The 13,642-nt window shown below is 37.3% G+C and overlaps 1 protein-coding gene across 8 annotated transcripts in view; it reads left to right on the top strand.

Moving 5' to 3' along the window:
• Nucleotides 1–13,642, top strand: part of tncb (tenascin Cb) — a 64,797-nt gene that overhangs the window by 16,217 nt on the left and 34,938 nt on the right. Inside the window, exon 1 of one of the 8 annotated variants that reach the window (XM_058775203.1) lies at nucleotides 3,770–3,825. The exons of the other annotated variants lie outside the window; for them this stretch is intronic. The gene's annotated coding sequence lies outside the window, so the exon portion shown is untranslated. Of the gene's footprint in view, nucleotides 1–3,769; nucleotides 3,826–13,642 lie in introns of those variants that run through there. 8 annotated transcript variants of the gene reach the window in all.

Consider the following 13,642-nt stretch of genomic DNA (forward strand, 5'->3'; position numbering starts at 1 on the left):
ATATAACAAAACAAAACAGTTTGTTCAAGAAACAGTCATGAAAAATAAACCCACAATTCGTTGTACATGATTAAATAACTTGGGTGTAAAATAAAAAGGCAACAATTTGTACTTATTATCTAGTACATTTTTTCAGATGTCTGTGGCAGATGTTGCTGTTAATAAATAGAGATATGCTTGCAATGTGTCCTAACCAAATCCAAAGTGTAATGAACTCATTACACCTCATTTATAGATATGAATAAATGATGTGAATCATGTGTTATGAATACACAAGTGACAAGTGATATCTTTTAAAAAAAAAAAAAACAGATCGGAGGCATTGTTTAAAATAAAACACTGTATTAACAACAATAAATATGCCTGTAAAAGCCTGTATATGTGTGTGTGGGGGTGTATAGTACTTAGAAAAGTCAGTGGGGAATAAAACAACACTGGTCTTTAAAATACATTTTGCAAGTTGTATGGGTTTGGCACAACATGAGGGTGAATTTTCTATCCATTCATGTATGTGGAATTAAAGCTTTTGATAGATGAAGTGCTGATACTTTGTATTCTTGTGGTGTTCTTTGTTTTTGATTTCTATGGATTGTCCCTGGATAAATGTTGAACATGATCTGTGCTTTGAAAGTTCTGGCAAATCTGCATTGAATGTATTAAATTCAAAACATGCTTCATTATGGTTTTTAAGGGCCATATGTAGGGTATGAAAATAAGGACTAAACCTACAGCACCACTCCGGGAGGTTTGTGGGGCCTCTTAGAAATCTGAACTGGTAGTTTCTTGTAAGGGAACACTAGCGGGATTCCAGCAACCCGCTACCCCTGTAAAAACTGGAGAACTAGTCATTTAACATGGTGAAGGGAAAGAAGTTATTCGCTACAGATTTCAGTTTTGGACTTTTGTAAAAACTAGAAAGCCATGCAAACACAGCTATTAAGGTGTATGCACGGCAGATTTCTCCATGTTATTTTAGAACACCTGGGTCCCCTGAGAGCCCATGGAGATTTGTGGAGCGTTGCTGCTGGAATTTTTTCAAGCTGTAATAGCACTTGCTTTATCCTTGGGGAGAACTTAAACACAAACAATAGGTGTGATTGGCACCTGAAGGTGACCTGAGATGCTTTTCTGTTCAAAGAAACTAAAGAAAATGATAAAAATATAGTCTTTACCACAAAATGATGTGGACAGCTGAAGGAATAATATATGTGAGACATCTGGACTTAGCCAAGCATACCCTTATATTTCCTTGTGGCAGCAAATATGGTTTTGATGACAGTCCACAAAATGTGACAGTTTTAAAATACTTGCGGTTGCATTGTAACACCTGGGAGGAATGATTCTGTTGTACTCACTAACATTTTGCTTTTAATTGCACGTAAGTGTTTTTTCAGTTCTGGGCACAAACATGTTTAAATGGATAGTTCACTCAAAAATGAAATATTATCATCATTTACTTTAGGTTGGTTCTAACTGTATGACTTTCTTTCTTTTGTGGAACACAAAAAGTGAAAATTTGAATATTAAGCTGGTCGTTCTTTTCTACACATTTGATGATTGGTACTTAAAGCTTTACAAGCATAAAAAACAAAAAAATGATAAAAGTGGTAAAATAAGACGTTTGCTACATTCAAGGTCTTCTGTAGCCATATATGATAGATACAATTTATTAGTAATTATAGGATGTTAACCAGTGCGATCAGATTGTGTAAGTGCTTAAGAACTGGATCACTTTGATTAAAAAAAAAAAAAAAAATAGTTTATTGAATAATTTGTTAATCAATCAAACATAACTAATTTGTTGATGGACCCGCGAAGGAGAGCTAGGATGGTTGTAGATGTTATATTTTAGTGAATAACAATCAAAATGTATTGTATGACTTCAGAAAACTTGGCATAGAGCACACATAGAGTTACAGTATATAGACCACTTTCATGATACATGAATAGTGCTTTTTTAAAACATTTTTTAAGCTTTTTCGTTTTGGGGTGAACTATTCCTTTTAAGCATTATATGTAAATCTTAGATCCATGGAAGAACAAGGCGATTTCTTAGAAGCATTGGCCTTGACATTTGGTTTAGAAATGTCATGTACATTTATATTTAAAGTCCAACTTTGAGTACATTTAAAATGTCATGTACTTTGAAAATCCCATTACCCTAGACCTCTTCTGGCATTGATCTAATGGCACAGGCTTTTCATGGAAGCTGTCTCAATCCACAATCCTTTAAAAGTTACAGCGTTATCTGCTACCCTCAGATCTCGACAAGGAAAACTGAAGTTGTTTGTTCAAAGCCTCAAAGCAATGAGCTTCACTCTTGATCCCTGATTTATTATGGCTTGAGGACACTGTTCAATAACAAACATAGCTCTGCCCTCAGTGTAGCTCTGAGTGTCCTTATGTTTGCTGCTGTGAGTGCCAAAAAGAGCTCCGTTGGGTGAGGTGTCTAAGGTCCAACTCAGGGTGAGAGGCCACATGCTGGGTCTCCGATCATGCTCACCCCACCAGCCCAATGACCTGTGAACACACAGCTGTCTGCTGAGACTGCTCATACAGAGTTATTTTTGTTATTAAACCACTGAAGCAAAACAAATGGGGAAAAAGACACAGATGTCCAGATATGAGATGCAAAAAATGAAATCTAGTTAGACACATTTAATACTTATGCATTTTATAACTACTGTATTGTGGTGTTCCATAGTTACGTGTTTGAAAAATTACTTCACTCATAAGAGAATGAGAAAAATGCAGAAATAATATGGCTGATTCAAATAATCTAATCATAGTTTGAAGGACACTTTATATAGGAAGTTCATCTGTGTTCACATATTCCTCTCTGAATAGTTGAAGGCATTTAATTTTCTTTCTGTTTCAAAGCTAAAGTTTCAAAGGTGCATAAAGCAATCTAACTCTCATGTAATATTATAGTTTGTACTTTTAGAAGAATGTATCTGTCTGAGACAAACCTAGTTTGGTACGGTTGGTTTCTGATATACGCAATATTCAAAGCATCTTCATAGTGCAGGCTTTGTTCTTTAAAGGGATATTTCACCCAAGAAGTGAAAATTCTTGCATCGACTAAATTCTTGCATGACTTTCTTTCTTATGTTGAACACAAAAGGAGATATTTTGAAAAATTGTTTTAAATTCGTCAATGGAGTCCAGTGCTATTTTGGACCCCACTGACTTTCATTGAATGTACCAAAGCCAATGAAACATTCTTTAAAATCTTCTTTTGTGTTTCACCGAAGAAAGAAAGTCATAAAGGTTTGAAACAACATGAGGGTATATTAATTAATTATGACATAATTTTCATTTCCTTAAGGTTGATCCTTATAAATGATAAATCCTAATTAATTACCTATCGACTAATTGAATAACTAAATGTCTGAACAGTCCTTCTGTCCATCATTACAGTATATCATTGTTTCACATTTTGTAATGAGGAATGCAGTCAGAAGTTATTGTTGAACACATTTCAAACATAGTCAAACATCAAAGCAGGTTTCAGGAAGAATATGCAGCACAACATTTGTAGTATGCTGTGCTGTGTGCTGCATATGCACTAATGTAAGTGCATGGATGTGTGAAAGCGTATGGATGTGTGGAGTGAGTGAGTGAGTGAGTGAGAGGAGGAGAGTTTGTTCCGAGGAGTTGACAGAACCGGCTGACGTGCTGAGGCGTGACTTGTCCTCTATTTAGCACGCTGCAGGATTACTCACACAAGGGATGTGGATATGCAGATGACAGAAAGAAGTGATAAGAAGCAGCGAGAGAGAGAGTGAAGGACAGGATCTTGTAGAAGACGGACATCATTTGGAGGTGGGATGAAGTAGTGGCTTTGCCAGGGAATGATATTTCAGAGGTCTTATGAGAAAGAACACATTGGAAAAGCAGATACATAAATGGCACGCTATCACAGTAAGAATATGACATTTTAAAGTCAGTCTAGATAACACAGAGGTGCATGTACCTTAATGAGAAAAGCATATTTATAGATATCACTAGGTTTCTGCAGTATTTCATACTTAAACATCTGGCTCTGTTCCAAAACTTAGTAAAGTGAAACTTCATAAAATCTTTTAAAAAGAATAGTTCACACATCACATAAATAAACTCGCAATTGATTTCAATGAAGTTTGCCATTAACAATGGTGCACAGTGCAATAAAACTATAAAAGTACTGTACATAACATAGACTTGTATTTAGTAATATAATATATTTTATGGATTTATTTAGTAAACAATAATCTGTTTTGAATTACAATGACATTTTAATCAGTAAATTTCAGTATGCAGTGAAATATGATATAATATTATTCATTTGCGTTCATAATTTCGAATATTTGTTTTCAGCATCCCGATAACGTATAGATAGAAGACAAAGTGGTTTGGAAGATGGATGGATGTTTCTCGTTCATCTTGGATTTTATTTTTATTTTTTACACTGAACTTGTCTCAATGCATTCTGGAATCGCATACATGTGATGCTGCATTAGTTAAAAAGTATTTTAGAAGATGGCATTATTAAATAATGTATTTTTTTTTAGAACTTCTTTGCATCAGAGAACTCATCTATGATGACTTAAAATCATGTATACAGCTTTTTTTAAATGTATTTTATTTAGTTAGTTATATACATACAGTCATGGCCAAAAATATCAGCACCCTTGGCAAATATGATAAAAGCAGGCTGTGAAAATTAATCTGCATTGTTAATCCTTTTGATCTTTTATTTAAAATATTCACAAAAATCTAACCTTTCATTGGATAATAAGAATTTAAAATGGGGGAAAATATCATTATGAAATAAATGTTTTTCTCAAATACACGTTGGACACAATTATTGGCACCCCTAGAAATTCTTATGAGTAAAATATCTCTGAAGTATATTCCCATTCATATTCACAATTTTGAGCACTCCAAGGTGATTATGAACATGAAATTGTTCAGCTATGGCTTCCTGTTTCACAGAAATATACATAGGAGGGAAAACAAAGCCCAAATTCCCTTAATCATCCATCACAATGAGAAAAACCAAAGAATATATTTCTGATGTGCAGCAAAAGATGATTGAGCTTCACAAATTAGTGAAGTGGCTTTAAGAGAAGAGCTAGAGCAGTGAAAATTTCCATTTCCACCATCAGGGCAATAATTAAGAATTTCCAATCAACATAAAATGTTATGAAACTGCCTGGAAGAGAACGCGTGTATATCGTCCTAATGCATGGTGAGAAGAAGAGTTTGAGTGGCTAAAGACTCTTCAAAGACCACAACTGGAGAATTGCAGAAAATAGTTGAGTCTCAGGGTCAGAAAACCTTAAAAAAAATTTGTCAAACAGCACCTATATCACCACATGTTGTTTGGGAGGGTTTCAAGAAAAATTCTCCTCGCTCATCCAAAAACAAACTCCAGCATATTCAGTTATCAGACACGACTGGAGCTTCAAATGGGACTGGCTTCTATGGTCAGGTGAAACTAAAAAATGAGCTTTTTAGCAGCAAACACTCAAGATGGGTTTGGTGAACATGGGGATAAAAAGTATCCCATGTGTACAATGAAATATACTGCTCTATTTTTGACATTATGGGCCTATATTTCTACTGGAGGTCCTGGACATCTTGTTTAGACACATGGCATCATGGATTCTATCAAATACCAACAGATAAAAAAATCAATAAGTGACTGACTCTGTTAGAAATCTTATAATGGGCCATGTTTGGATCTTCCAACCGTACAATTATCCAAACACAAACCTCAAAAACAACACAAAAATGGGTCACTGAGCACAAAACCAAGCTTCTGCTGGCCATTCCAGTCCTCTGACCTGAACCCAATAGAAAATGAGTGGAGTGAACTGAAGAGAAGCACCACAAACATGGAGCTGGGAATCTAAAGCGTCTGGAGTGATTCTGGATGAAGGAATGGTCTCTGATCTCTTGTCAGGTGTTCTCTAACCTCATCAGGCATTATAGGAGAAAATTTAGAGCTGTTAAACTGGCAGATGGAGGTTTCAAAAAGTATTGAATAAAAGAGTGCCGTTAATTATGGCCAATGTGTATAGAGAAAAACATTTATTTCATAATGATATTTCCCCCCTTTTAAATTCTTATTATCCAATGAAAGGTTAGATTTTTGTGAATTTAAAAAAAAAATAAAAGATCAAAAGGATTAACAATGCAGATTAATTTTCACAGCCTTCTTTGATCATATTTACCAAGGGTGCCGATATTTTTGGCCATGACTATATATATATATATATATATATTTAAGTCATAGCATAAAACAGCCTAATCAGCATTAAGGGAGCAGTCGTTTGGCTGAGACAGGTGCAGAAAGACAGATACAAATGAGGTGTGTGTATAGGCTACATACACTTTGCAGAGGCTGACACTGTATGTAATACTGAGTTGACTGTGCGGTGCTGACAGAAGACACTTCCAGACTGATCTGGGATCTGCTTCTCTGTCTCTCTTGTAGTGGGTATTGTGTACCATTTAGAAGAATAGAACTGGTCTAAGATCAGCATAAGAAAGACATCCATCAGGAGCATTCCCAGCAGCTCTCCATAGAGATGGCTGCCATAACCTCAACTCATCTCATCTGCCCAGTAAAATACCCCTTATCCTGCTCTTTGTTTCTTCCCCGCCCTCTCATTCATCTAAGTAGAGATGCCTGGCAGAAAAGAGACAAAGAGTCAGTGAGAGTGAAGACGATCCACAGTTCAGACAGATCACAATGCCAGAGTCTTAAAAGAGACTATCCAGGAAATCTCTTGTCATGCTTGCTGTGCAAAAAGCTTCACATCGCATTCAATCCATTCAGCGGCTAGCTATTCTCACTACGGCAAAAACACATTTTCAGAAATATATAAAAAAGAGACTCTTAATAGAGTATAAGACTATTAGGTAGGGAAGTGTTCTTAAAAAGTTACTTAAAGTGTTAGCAGATTTTAAGCAGACAATCTACTAATACTCTATCAGAATAAAGTGCTACCTTAGATTTTAACCATAGGTGGAGCACGTGTAAGGCTGGGCAAAGCAGTAATTTTCAGGCGATTGGGTCAAAAATGCAGCAGCACAGTTAAACTAAATCTGTCACGAATCAAATGAAAATGAAGTACCAATCACCAATCACACGAGTCTGTTGAGCTTATGAATGCAATGGCCAATCAGAGGCATTCAGATGAGTCATTGGTTCACCCTCTGCCAATAAATTTACATATATTTACATAAATGTATTTTTCGTAAGTTTTCGTTGATTTGATATTTAATTTAATGGTTAGTCGTTAGAACATTTACTCATATATTTTTGGACTAAAAAATTATTTATTTTACTTTTTTTTTATATTATATATTTATATATTATTTATTTTCAAAATATATTGCATTTTGTACAAAATGTATTTAAAGTGACATGACATGTGGCCAAGTATGGTAACCCATACTCAGAATTAGTGCTCTGCATTTAACCCATCCTAAGTGCGCACACACACAGCAGTGAACACACACACACACGGAGCCGTTTATGCTGCGGTGCCTGGGGAGCAGTTGGGGGTTCGGTGCCTTGCTCAAGGGCAACTCAGTCATGGTACTGAATGTGGAAGAGGGCGCTGTACATTCACTCCCCCCACTGACAATTCCTGCTGGGCCTGAGACTCGAACTCGCAACCTTTGGGTTATGAGCCCGACTCTCTAACCATTAGGCCACGACTTCCCTAAGAGATGTAAATAATTTGAAAAATATAATTCCTTAACCCTCATGGCCAACATATACACACATGTATATTTCCATATACCATATACGATTAAGTTAGAAAAACACTGCACTTACAAAATGTCAGTTATAGACTCCTTTTTAGACAGTTATCAACTACAGATGAAAGAGTTTCCTAAACTTCAGGATTTGTAGTCCTATGCTTGTGAAAAGACAACTTTGTAAATCTTTGCTGGGTGTACCAAAGCTTAGTCTTGACTGTGGCATGCAGTCAACATGTGTTATTGCGCTCCTAGCTCGTCGAACCGGAGACATAAACCTCTAGGACACCTTAATCTCTGCAGAAATACACCCTGACACACAGTTTTGCGCCTCTACCTGCTTCATATGAATAAATCATCCGTCCAAACTGGCGGTCTGTCTCTATGCTCAGCACTGGCAGCGGTGCTTCATTCCCGGCACTGCCGGAGATATGGCTTTATACTCTGTGGGCCTGGATAGACGCTCATATTGAGCTCAATATTTCCTGAGTCGATAGGGTGAAGAGAAAGACTGCACATTTGTGATAAAAGTGCCACAACATGCCTTAACTGATGTATTACCCCATTTATTTGGTGAAGGGAAGGAGAGGCAGGGGACATTGGATAAGAGTGTTGTCTTTTGTCACAACTGGTGAAAGTCAGAGGACGTACACACTTTTTCCTTGATGGTGTGTTGGGGATAACGTGGTATCTGTGGGACATTGTACAATGTCATCAGAGCTGTTTGCGGAAAGGCAGATGGAGTAGGACAGAGGGAGGGATGGGGTGTCTTGAAAGAAAAGAAGGGGAGATGAAGAGAGGAGTGAAATATCAGACATTCAGGGAGAGTTGGACATCAATCACCAAAGCCTGTCAGAGAAGAGGTCTGAATCAGATTCATTAAAGTCTTAATGTGTATCTCTCCCCTCTGCTTCTTGTAAATTTGTGTTGCATGAGACGTTTAAAGAGGCACATATTAATGAAGTACCGAATACTAGAGCAAGAGTTTCTCAGTAGGGGAATAGAAGAGACACATTATAAACCTTATCAGCCTAGCTCAGGAATATGTTTTTCTGAAAGACAGGTAAGTGGGCACTAATTGTAGCTTTACTCTTAGAGTGTGATAATTATTTCCTAAAAGGAGAACAGGGAGACAAATATTGAAATTTGACATGTTACTACAGCCCTGATTTTTGCATACTATTAAAATATGTATGATATGACATAATTGATTAATCTGCTGCTCTGACATTCCAGTAATGTTCAGTTTGAGCTCATGCACTCATTAAAATTCATATTTGACATACCTCATATTTGATCCCCTGTCCGCTGTAAACATGTAGCTATTGGACAATTTCAGCTCTGGACAATTTTAGAATAACACTATGTCCCCTAACATTTTCTGTATTAAATCCGCTTATATACCAATCCATCCCTGTGGTCCTCTGATCTATTGATACTATGGTTCTCTTAAATAAGAACTGTACATGGCCGGTGTGCAGTGTCATTAGATTTTTAAAACAAATGGTTAATAGCAGTTGGTGGGAATAAAATATTTGAATGATTTTAGTCATTCAAAGTTTCATGCATCTTGTATTTTTTTAAAAATTAAATAGTACAGTCTAGCATTAGCTTCTGTTTAACATTTTTTCTCATCAGTTTTCCATAAAATCAGAGTACAAAATATATAGAATTCTGTAGAGTCTGCATGGGTCTGCATTTAAATAGTAAAGAAATATATTCTCAAAAATATTGTCTTCCTTTTTTGAAATCTTTTGAGACAGTCATAGTTAATTATTTGTGAGTATGTATGTATAGAAGCATTAAACCTGCATTATACAGAACATGAATATTCATTAGCAAGCCTGCAAACTTTGCTGGTATTTGCATAAATGTTAATGATGTATGAGTGTTTGTGCTGCCTGTGTCTCAGGAGCTATGGGAACTGAGCATTCGTCCATCTCTTATTCACTCTATAGAATCCTCTTTGAGCACTGATATCTCTGTCAACCCCCAACCCACTGCTTTCACTGGACTCACAATGTCGTGAGCTGCTCTGAAGGATACGGCTTATTTGTTTTTCTATAATATGGTCAGTGCCGTTGGTGTTAAAGGAATGTGTAGGCATTTCCATTTAACTGCTGAAAAAAAACACCATGTCTTTGTAAAAACATACAGAACCGAAGAAGAATGAAAGATGCAGATTCTGCTCTCTAAATTACCCTGAACGATAGTAAATGTTCTTTGAGGCTGCGCTTCATTCTTTTCCATCTTATCATCAAAACGGATAAAAGACCTTCAGCATGTGTTGTAAAAACAATAGATTATGCAGTGTAGTGTGATCTTGCAATTTATTTGTTGTGCGGTTTCTCAGAGAGCATGTTAATCTTTCATTTTTATGGATCTTCACATACCTCGCTGCTAGAGAGATGCTCATCTACTGCTGGCTAACAAAAGCAGCAGCAAAGTCTGACACAATTTCCATGGCTCCTGAGGTCTGAACCCCTCAGAGGTTGTGGGGTCACCGGGGTCACCAGAAAGCCTAATCTGCTGTGTTTGTCCTGAGAAATTTACAGGCTTTTTATGTACGTGCACAGCGATGGTGACCTGTGTGTGGTCCGAAACATCACACTCTCACACTATATCACCAAATCACATGTGTCTGCAACAATTCTTTCATCCCCTCTCTTGTTTTGGTTTCAGCATTTTGTAAAAAGCTACCCTTGAGGGCCGTAATGGCTGTTTTTCATTTCCCAAAGCCTAATGACCGTAATTCACTGCATCGCATATGCTGGATTAATGCATAAATGTGGAGGGTAGAAAATAGCCTTTCACCTCTTTCTGTGCCGTTCTTTATTCATGCCAATCCCTATCTTTGCTTTATAAATTATGAATCAAGCCCAATTATGACCGCAGGCCCATTTCACTGATGGCCATTTCACTGGTTCTCCTTCCACTTAATCTATGCTTTTTACACTCACACAGGCCATTAGTGTTTTAATTTCCCAGACCTGGTGGCTAAGTCTTGGTTGCAGCGCTCCAAGAGTAACTTCTACGAGCTGTCCAAATGACCTTCCCTCAGTTAACCCGTCCCGCACAGGCTCCCTCCTGCATAATAGATAAAGCTAAGACTTGGGAGGAGAGGGAGGGCATGGGACACGAGCCAGTATTACCTGTGAATTCATTTTTAATGAGGTAAACAGGTCTGTCCGGGTCATGAGGGTGACTGTGAGTTGTGAGTCCTGTCTCATCATTGCTCCCTTCTCCTCTGACACTTTACCCAGCCGCAGGCAGGGCTTCTCTGCTCATAATTAGATCTCACTTGTGCTGAGAGAAAGTGCCCTGCTAGCCGTCAAGCCCTCGCTTCTTCTGCGAATGGACTGCCACCAATTACGTGGGTAAATGAACTGAATGCGAGCTGTGCTCTCAGCAACCTTTTCTTTAATTTGTAGAGCCTGTACCTCTGGGTAGATTCGGTTATAGCCAGCAAATGTGGAGTAATGTGGAAAAATATGTACCGAGACACTTGTAAGAAAAACTATATGTTTAGAATTATATGAAAGTATAGTGCAACTCCCTGTTGCTTTGTTTTTGGTTGAAAAAGCTCTTTTAAAAGCTGTAAGCAGCAGACCAGCATTGGGAGCTACGTTTTTCTGATGTTTGGCAGTAGTTTCGCTGTTTTTAAACCAATACTGTTTCATTCCAGTAACAAGTTTCTCTTTCCAACAAGTAGCAAAGTAACAAGGCCAAATAGTTTTTCATGGCATATTGTATGCGTATACAGGTTCACCGCCAAGTGAGCTGAGATAACCAAAAATGCTTCTCCCTGTTTAGTGTTGGAAAGTCAAAAATTAATAATTGTTAATCAGTTAGGTTAGTTATGTCAGTACATTTTAAGTGAACTGATAAAATCAAGGATTCAATTATTTGAGTCCCTTATTTTGGATCCTGAAATATTTTGTTAAATGCTGCCATTAATTTTTTAAGTGTCAGTTAATTTGCTGAAGTTTGATGCTGATTATTCATTCTTATTCAATATTTATTTGTGTGTGTTGAGAAGAACAGCTATGATCAGATTGTAAATTAGATATGAATCAGATATTAATATATTTACACTCCAATAACTGACTTCTTAAAGCTAGTGTTGAAACATTTATTTTTTTGTTTTGCTGGTTGAAAGTTTCATTCCATCCTGATAGCAATCAATAATTAAAGGGGTTTAAATATAAAATATATATATCTTCTGTGGAATTATTGCATCCAGTATTGAATGTCTTGCCTATCTGTTAACCTGTGTTTTTGCATACCTCTGCGCAGCCAATAGCGAGAGTTTGGGGCGTGGCTACTGTAGCTGAGCCAGAGAGTGTTTAGCTGGTGTGGAAAGAGAGACTTTACAGAAGTGCAAGCCAAAATTTGAAGACTTAAATAAGGGGTAAACATCAGCATTGTTTTTACAAGATGGAGGAATGTGATGGAATGTTTGGATTTTAATCAATACGACAAACTTGCAGAGTTTGTTCTCAACAAGTGCGTTAAACTTCAAATATGTTGGACCTTTTATTGAAAGCAGTCGACTTTTACCTGTTGACTCGTGCCTTGACTTAGACCTGTAAGAGCCATGTTTGTGCTGTTTGAGGTGAGTGAGGCGTGACACATGAAATGGGCGTTTGCAAAGGTTGTTTATTTTTGTAGTTCCACTAGATGACAGTAGGAACACAGAAACTGCATACTCCAGCTTTAAAGTGTTTTAATCATTTTCACTTGTTTTCCCACTAAAATATCTAAAAATCCTTAAAACATAAGTAAATTTACAAAGAAACTGTTTTTTTTTAGCTTAAAGAAATATAAGCCCTTTATAGCTTCAATGTACTTTTGTTAGTTGCTTGTAGTATAGCTAACAAGTGTTGTGTTTGGGCATATATGTACATTATTGTATATAGACAATGAAAAAATATAATAGTTCATTATATATGTGCATGATGTGGAGGTCTATGTCTGTGCAGTATGTTCATGCGGTTTCAGAAAGCTGCATGCAGGTAACTTGACTGTAGTCTGAGTTATGAGTACCTACTTCAGTTTCAAAGTAGATTCCCCAACAACCAGACACTGGTATTTGCCTGTTTTTCCCCTCTGACTCAGAGGATCTAAATGTGCCTCTTTTTAAACACTGCAATGAGTCTAAACATCTTCTCACAAGCTGGGTTTTTGTAGCTTGTGTCTGGTTACGGATAGAAGAAATTGGCTGTTGGGGAACAATGCGCACACCGTTGTCATCTGGGAAATCAGTTGGTGGATGCATTTTCCCGTGGATGTCAACAGCACAGGGACGCCTGACGAACCTGGAGTGCTCCTGCTCCCACTGCTATTCCCTGCGAAGCGCTGTGATTTGATGAAGGAAAGAGTGTGAGAGAAAGGTGAGAGTACGAACAGATGGAGAGGGGTGATAGTGTTCTCAGGAAGATAGAGACCCTGAGAAAAAAGATGTGTACACACACACACACACACAACTCACTCACTGATGTTCATGCACATCAGTTGTGTTATGTTCTGTGCATATTGGCAGACATAAATAGATAGACATACTGACTGGATATATGACATTAATATTAATGCACTTCCATAAAGTCCCTTATAAAGGATTGAGAGTTGACATCTCATTCTGGCTGCTTTTCCCTTCACCACCCACCACATATATACTGTACATTTGCAGAAAAACACAAACATGCACACCATTACCAAGAGAATCTCTCTGTGGAGTTCACCTTGGGAAATATCCTATGCCTGTTCATCTTTGTTCCTCGCAGTGTACTTTTCCATTCAAGGCGAACCTGAAATTGATATCATTTTTGCCTCGTGACAGGAAAAAAAACTTGCTTTTGAATTTGATCAGTGGCAGGGCCTG

This window comes from Onychostoma macrolepis, chromosome 05 (assembly GCF_012432095.1).
Source record: "Onychostoma macrolepis isolate SWU-2019 chromosome 05, ASM1243209v1, whole genome shotgun sequence".
NCBI classification, from domain to species: Eukaryota; Metazoa; Chordata; class Actinopteri; order Cypriniformes; family Cyprinidae; genus Onychostoma; species Onychostoma macrolepis.